Genomic DNA, 8,746 nt, shown 5'->3' with positions numbered 1-8,746 from the left:
CACCCCTCATGAGAAAATCAGTGGCTCACTAGCCATTGCTGACGCAGTTTTTACGTGGGCCTGCATTGGATCACAGGCCAGAGGGGACTCTAATGGCTCTTGCCTTGGTCAATCAGATGGGTGTAATATAACCTTCACAAAGTTCAACTGTAGTTCTAGGTGTAACCAGCACAAGGTTACTGGAGTGCGACTCTTTACTCTACCTGTGGGTGGCGCGTAAACCCCAGGAGATTTACTATTAAATAAAAACACGCCTTTCTTCCGGTGAAGACGCTGCTAGAAAGCAACAAGGACTGGTTGAAAGCTGTGTGAGAGAGAGTTAAGCTGCATGACAGTGAGCTTCTCAAGATACCTCCGATTGGTTTAAGAAAGGGATAGATCATCTGAATCTGACCCTGGTGGTCAGTGGCGAGCCAACCGCAGAAGTGAACGGACCAAGAGCCTGGTGTGGCCAGCCGTGGCATCTTTGGAACCATCATCATCCTGTGCCTTCATTTAAAATACAGATAAGAACACACGTAAACCTACCCAGGTAGTGAAAAGAACATACATACTCCAAGAAACATACACACACACCAAGAACTTTTATGGACTCTCTTTTTTTTTATTTGAGGTTATTTATTTTGGGTTTATTGTGCGCTGTGCGCTCAGGAAGCCGGCTTAGGTAGGCAGGGAATGTAAATAACTACCATTCATTTTGTTTAATACATTTCCCAAATTAACCTGTTTTGTGTTGTCTGTTCTCTGCTGACCTTTTACTATTTCAGGCTCCGTAGTCGTACCTAGAGTTTTCTGACATTAGCCCAGGTTTAATCCTTTACTACTTAAATTAGTTATCAGTTACATTAACCTGAGACACGGGTTACATAGGGCAAATCGGCCAACATGGCTATTTATCCAGGGATGTCATCTCCTTTTATATGAAGGTACAAACACTATGCACTAAAGTTTTTTACAAATATATTTTTATTATTTTAATAATATTTTTTTCCTGTATGTTGGTTTCACCACATGACATTTTTGTCAATATGTCAATATGGTGTGACCAACATTTTTGTTTAAATAACTATAACCAAAGTAGCCATGATATATATCATACATATCCCTACAAATGACGTCCCCTTCCCAAAGTGCTCTTCAAGGGCACAAAAAAGCTCTTTGGAATTTGCCCTCATTCTCTGCCAGTAGGAGGAACTTTTGGAACATCAGAAATACAGTGGTTTCCCTGGAAACGTCTGTAAATAAAGCAGCGCTCTGCTGATAAACTCTTCTTTATCAGATAAAATGAAAATGCCATTTAAACTTTTCTGAAGACAGTCGGTTCCCTTCAGAGATTCATTCACATAAAAACTTGAATTAGTGAGAATGAGAAAAGTGTGAATAAATAGAGCCTATATTGACAGGAAAAGTCCACAGCTTCAGATGCATGATATTTTCATTTGCTACAAGCAGTATACACAAGACATTGAACTCAGACACACAGATGGTTGTCGTGATAATAAACACCATAAACATTGCAACCTTTCACATGTCACATGCGCTTAATGTGCATCTCGTAGCCTATTTGAAAAACATGTTAGGGCCCTTGGCTTTTGGGGTGCCCAAGGCAGTCTCCTATCTTTGCCTAATGAGTAAGTGTCTCTAGAACTGCTCTAAAAGACAATTCATGAGCATTTTGCAATTTCTCTTGAGAAAAAAATATCTTTAAATCATATCAAAAAAGAAACTTCAAGGTCTTCACAGTAAACCGTAAAAATAAAAAGTTTTAACTTGAAGAAACTGTGACAAAAATATATTATTTTAATGATGGTGTCACGCTACGCTGCCGGAAGGAACATGGAGTCGAGAATAATCGAGAGAGTCTTTATTAATCCAACACAGGGATAAATCCAACATGGGACACTGAAGGAAGACACAGGTACTGACTTGTACTTGACCTGACAAACACAGACTGAACAGATTGTTTGTGTTCACTAAGAAAGCAATCCGGCAATTTTACAGGAATTTTCCGGGACCAACTTGCAGTGTGAAAGGGGGTATAATGAGTCCAGGGGTGTGACATTATTCCCCCCTCCAGGAAGGTGCGACATCGCCCCGTAGAGACAACAGAGGGAGGCATGGGTGAGAGATTGGGAGGAGGTTCCGGTGGAGGACGGACACCCGAGAGGGGGCCGGTTGAAAGATACCATGGAGCGAGGAGCCAGGTAGGAGACAGGAGGTGCTTGGAGCAGGAGGAGTCCAGCTGGACTCAGGTCATAGCCATAAAGACAGCCCATGGTGGAGCCGACGGTGGGAATAGCCATCTAGGAGGAATGGCCACCAACTCCAGGGGCCGACCAACATCAGCGGAGCAGGTGGAGGATGATACCAAGGTAGAGACAAAGAGCCAAAGAGCCAGGGTGATGGGGAGGATCTGGAGATCCTAGGGGGAACTGATGGAGCCGACGGCCGATGCAGAGATGTGGATCCGGGAGGCCACGGTGGAGCCAGAGCAAAGCGACAGAGGAGTGAGGTGGAGCCAGGGGATAAAGGAGCCTGACGGATCCAGAGGGACGGAGAGACGAGGTGAAGCCAGAGGAGTGGAGTCCCAAGGCGCAGGATGGTCAACGCCAGACCAAGGCGGAGCCATGGAGCACACAGGGAAGAAACTAGACACACCTGGAATCAAATTAACCAACCACGGGAGGCAGAAACTGGGTCACTGGGGCAAAAACAGACATAATGAGTCCAGGGGTATGACAGATAGTACTATCATGAACAATGCAATTATTATTAAAACATAATTTTTAAAGAAATATTTAACAGAAAAATTATTTACCACAATTTATTGAACAGAATAATATACATATATATATATATATATATATATATATATATAGTTTTTCCTGTTAAATATTTCTTTAAAAATTATGTTTATATATATATATATATATATATATATATATATATATATATATATATATATATATATATATATATATATATATATATATATATATATATATATATATATATAAATACAAACAAGAAATAAGACATTATTACTTATTTTGTATAAAATAGACTAATTAATTAGACACGCTTTTATTAATTTAAATTTAATGAAACCATTCAAAATGAATCCTTAAAATTAATGTAAAAACAGAATGTGGTAAAACTAAAACTGAATTTGAGAGAAGGGAAAAAAAAACATATTTAATAGGGCCTTAAAATAAAAACATTTTGTTAAACTTTTAATAAATTGTTGTTAAATATTGTAAGTTTCATTATATCAATGAATTACTGTAGATATGCTTAAATGTTTATTTAACCATTAAAACAGAGACTACAAAAAAAAAAAAAAAAAATTAAAACATAAATTGGATTTCATAGGGCCTTACAGAAGGGATACGGTGAAGGCAAAGGCAGCTGAGGCAGGTCTCCGTGGCAGCTGTGGAGACAGAAAGAGGGTCAGTGACAAAGTCAACATCCATTCCCAAAAAGTGATTTGTATGCTGCTCAGGCCTCAGTATAAACCACGTCAATGGCAAATGATGCATAATTTTATGTGAAAACATGAATCATACATTTGTTGCTGTAAAAAAAGTGGGCTCCGAGTTATGACTTAACAAATGTAAAGGGTAATGACTCTTTCCTAAGGAGCTGGATTTTAAGGGATTCTTTGTAAACAGCTTTACGCTTGCAGAAGAAAAACATGCTGTGTGAACACAACGCCATAAGAGCAGGTTGAATGTTTCATTTGCCATTCATAGTCGACACCCCCAGCTGTGAAACAACAGGTGGTCAGTCAAAAATTAAAATGTGATTACTAATGAAATGTGACTCATTCCTCCAAAGCTGCTCGCAAAGTAACTTTTAAACAGTCTCCCACATGAATTTAAACTGTTTCCTCAAATGTTCTCTCCCCAAAAGTCTCACATAATGAACTACACTCTCAGAGAGGAATCACAGGGGTCCAATTTTTAAAGCATGAAATTGGACAACGCTGCAATTGTGTTTTTGTGCTCTTGTCATGTGGCTTATTGCAATGGATGTAACCAGTTTTTTCACAGTATTCAATTCCCACAGTAAAGAGGTGCTTTGAGTCCCATTTGTCAAGTTTGTTATTTATATTTATATGTTTGTGTGATTTTTTTTCCCCCCCAACCTTTTATCTTCTCTTGTATAGCGGAAAAGGTTGAATGAGCCATTCATGGGCCTGGTCGGCTTTATTGAGAGACCTATTTGTGAGTAATAGCCTCTGTCACAGGGGTGAGGGCCGGTGCGCTGCACTGACAGGATCATTGAGCTATTGGGGCAATTTGACCCACGATGCTGCACTTTTATCAGGAGACTGTTGGCCATGGTGGGGAGAGAGAAATGAGGGGGAAAGCAAGTGTGTGAGAGAGAGAGAGAGAGAGAGAGAGAGATGAAGCAGAAATGGGTGCTTTCTGGATAAGGCTTTACACAGCTAGTGCAGGAGGTATAAAAGAAAAGATGACACGATATTTTGGATGCCTGGTGAGCCATTACATGTAACAATCAAATTTGTATGAATAGACGCATAATGAGGGACGATGACTGTCTGCTCAGCTGCTGGATCTGTGCATTTCCATTGCCATATATCTTTTCATATACTTTGGCATGTCAAGTATGTTCCTGGATGGTATTACCTTCTAAAGCACCATTGTGGTGCTATCATGGGCTGAGAGATGTCCTAAAATCTTTTCATAAGAGCTAATTTTCCCCAAACTCAGAGCATTTCTATAAGTGCTTTCTTGCCACTGTAGCCTTTGTAACACTAAAGAGGAAAATGCCATTTCTATAGCCTGTCTTAAGGAATTGAAATGGAGATGGTGGTGCTCTTTAGAATGAAAAGTCCTAATGCAGTGCCTAGAAGAGGAGCTGATGGGTACCACAAGATTGAAAATGAAGGAAAAGTGTGAGGTCTGGACTGCTTTATAAAGGACAGATGCTGCTGGTAAAACAAGATCAATAGTAGTTTGCAGGTGTCTCAAGGTTGCAATGAACACAATGTATTTGGCTTACTGTTTTTAACATTGGTGTGGAAACGCCTTTCAGATATATCTATCCATATATTTTCATGTATAGTCACCATTCTGGTTAGGCTTGCACAATATCGCTTATGATTTCATTGTTTCTGCCATTTGAAGATTTAGCTCATTATCTAGTACTAAAAGGAATGGCGATAGATTATGTCAAAGATTTAAATACAAAAAAAAAAAAAAATCAACTTTTTAAACTATAAACTAGCTTCTGGCCAACTGTTATACACGGATTCATGAGACTCTCACGAGTGCTACATCAGCACGCTGTGAAGCTTGATGTAAGCCTGCTGAGAAAATCATGCAAGTAAAAGTGCTCTGTGCTTGTGCATCACTTCTCGGCTCACATCAAACTTACGTAGCACTGTATGATGTTCTAATGCATATGACAGATGACCATAAGCAATGGTTAAAATGTTTTATAAATGTTTAAAATGTTTAAAATATTTTTATTTTTCTTACTCAAAGTTATCATTTTGCTTAAGAAGACACAGTTTTATCAATTGGAGTTAAAACCTGTTAACCTGCACCCAGACGCGGGCGTCCTCAACTCCCTGTGTTTGCACGTGTCAATATTTACGACAAATTTAATCTTGACAAACTATATATCATTATGAAGATCTAAGCCTCAAGCATCGACCACAGATCACTTTTTTTCAATGGAAAGCTTATAAAGACTGTTAGAGTATCATTTCATTAAATAAATAATTTACAATTTTCATAGTAATAATAATAAAATTAAGAAAATAAATTATTAAAGTATTAGAATTCATTATAGATTCAGAACCGGGTGCTCAACTTGCAGTGTTTCCTAAAGTGTACTGCACAAGTGTACTGCTTACATTTGTATAAGCATTACACATCAAACATGAAGAATGAAAACGCTGTACATACTGTACCAGATTCTTCGTAATAACGAGTCATAAACACATCCACAGCTGTAAATCCCAGTTTAGTTAGAAAGGTAACTTAAGGGTCCACTGAGCGAAATCTCACGGAGCACATTTAGTCCAGCGAAGCAACAATGTTGTAATATGGAGGATAATTCCACAAAAAAAAAAAAAGTGAAAGATAGACAAAAGTTACTTTATTTGAATTCTGGCGCTCTCTTGTGACGGCTCGTGACGCACTGCTCTTGACGCATCTGATGGAGGCGGAACTTAGCGATCACCTTTTTCTTTATTTTTTATTTTCAACAGTTTTCATATGTGTGTGAGTGTGTTTTATGTTGAATGTGAATGTATCTGCATGAATACCATCTGTTTGAGTGCAAATCAGCTTGCTATTAATGTGTAATCACGGCTATGATGGCTGTAGATGAACGCCATTTAACTTACATGAATAGAAAGTAGTTTATTGACTTTATGGCACATTTTGTGTTATTACTATCTCTATAACTGGCCATCAGCACATCAGCACGTATTTTCATTGTAATCATATTTTTTATTTTATTTATTTATTTTTCTTACTCAAATTATTCTTATTGTATTTTTCTAGCACTCAAATAAATAACTTATATGATGTCTAAGTTTCTATCTAGTGTTTTATAATTGAAAAAAAAAATGCAGTGGTATGTTTAAAGACTAAAATAGTTTGTAGAAGCCTTCAATACAGTTGGTAAATATTTATATATATATATATATATATATATATATATATATATATATATATTAGGGGTGTAACGGTTCACAAAATTCACGGTTCGGTTCGATACGATACACTGATGTCACGGTTCGGTTCGGTTCGGTTCGATACGTTTTAGATACAGCAAAATGTAAAAACATCTCAACTTTTCAGAATGCCGCAAGCGCACCGCGGGTCATGTGACAAGAACCAACCAATCAGCTTCATCCTTTCCCGTAACAACGTTGAGAGCTCAGCCAAGATGAAGGATCAGCTGATCATAGTTGTATATGGATTGCAATTTTGAAATAAATTTAGTAGCATAGCTACTGCAAGCGATTTTTAGAGCAGGAAATCCATTTATCCTTCGCTGAAATTTCCGCGTCTCATGGAGAGAGCACGTCATTGTTGCTTAGCAAAGACAGACGCCTCATGAGCGAGCCCGAGCGCTTCTGCCCGAGCGCTTCTGCCCGAGCGCTCTCTTGCCATCACCATTGTAGCTTAAAGGGAATCCAAAGTGCACCCAAACACCAGACCTGTTGGTTATTGGAGGATCTTCTCATTTCTAGTCTGTTAAACGCATTGGCTATTTTGCAACGAGCCTTCAGCGCGTACTGAGTGAGCGAGCGCCTGCTGAGTAGCCTAACATAAACATATAAGAGGGTGTTTTTTTCTTCTTCGGGAGTGTCAGGGGCGTTGCCTGTTACGTTGTTTGGGTTATTGGGCTACCTTGTTGAACGCATATCATTATATTTCTATCTCTCTCTTTTTTTTTTTTTTTCCAAATATAATTAATTACTCCAACGAACCGTTCGGTATACATAATGCGTACCGCGTACCGAACCGAAAGCGTCGTACCGAACGGTTCAATACGAATACGCGTATCGTTACACCCCTAATATATATATATATATATATATATGGGGGTGTGGGGGGTCTAGACATAGTCTCAGAAAAATATCTGCAGGAATCTCATTTTTCATGATATCTCCTTCAGATTTGAAATAGAAACTCATGATACATGTGACGTTCAAACCATTACTTTTCTAGATTGCTCCAGGACTGATTTCATGTATTTTTATATCAAATAAAACAAATCCAGTGTGGTAAAAAAAATTCAAGGCACTTCAGTGTCTATAACTTTTTATATTTTTGAGCATTATCAAATCTGGTTGATAAAAAGTAAAGCCCAAAGGGTCTTCTTTCCAAAGTCAAATTATATGTGTAACACACTGAAGTAAAGCACTGTTACAATTTTAAGTTAGGCAGGGCACTTTCAGCTGTGAGTCCCATAATGGGGGCTAACAGGTTAAATACTGTCCTGTTCACTTTGTGTGGTTTTTGAACCGTCAACTTTATGGGCGTCGACTTGCATTATATTGACTCTTTGAAATTTTTATTTTTCTAAAAATTTTCATTTGTGTTCATCTAAAGAGAGTCATATACATCTGAAATAGCAGTATCTTTTTTTTTTTTGGTGGAGTATCTTTTTTAACCCTTTAAAAATAAACCTTGACGAGTGATTTTCCTTTAATAGTAATCATGAATGGAACTATGGAAATATATAGATTTCTTAATTTGCATCCATTACATGATATTTCTCAGGCACAAAATTAAAAGTTATCAGTACACATATATATATCATCAGCAGCCGGCACAGTTCTCAGAGGTAATTCCAGCAGTTATATCTTCCAATTTGCTAAATTCCACACCTTCCTTTTGCTTCCTGTGTCTCTATTTTTGCCCTGTGTTAGGAACTGAATACAGATTTCCCACGAAAATGGCCAATGACAGAGAGAACAAAATCTAGCAGAGCTCGGCCAGATTGCAGCTCTAATGCCACTTGGCAACTGCCTGCCTCTGCCATGCTTCTTCACTTCTTCCTTCCCTATGAGCTGGCACCGATTGAAACAACTGCTTAAATCAGACGGACTCTTTGACAGATCCTCAGGTACAGCTTACACAAAAAGTGTCTAATGACAGTGACGTGAATAATCACATATTTCCATTGCTTGCTTTTGTGGCCTCTCCACTGAGTCAAACAATCTCATAACATATTCATAGAGGAAAATATTATA

At 38.2% G+C, this 8,746-nt stretch overlaps 1 long non-coding RNA gene across 1 annotated transcript; it reads right to left on the bottom strand.

Annotated features, from left to right (window-relative positions):
• Window positions 1-1,859: 1,859 nt before the first annotated feature.
• LOC113052488 (uncharacterized) lies at window positions 1,860-6,151 on the bottom strand. Its single transcript, XR_003277039.1, has 3 exons — window positions 5,940-6,151; window positions 3,381-3,430; window positions 1,860-2,701 (listed from the first exon to the last, which is right to left on the bottom strand). It is a non-coding gene; the product is annotated as an uncharacterized LOC113052488 (long non-coding RNA).
• Between the last annotated feature and the right edge of the window lie 2,595 nt (window positions 6,152-8,746).

This window comes from Carassius auratus, chromosome 32, assembly GCF_003368295.1.
Source record: "Carassius auratus strain Wakin chromosome 32, ASM336829v1, whole genome shotgun sequence".
NCBI lineage: Eukaryota > Metazoa > Chordata > Actinopteri > Cypriniformes > Cyprinidae > Carassius > Carassius auratus.
Note: the sequence above shows the minus strand (reverse complement) of the source record. Positions and strands in the feature narration are given on the sequence as shown.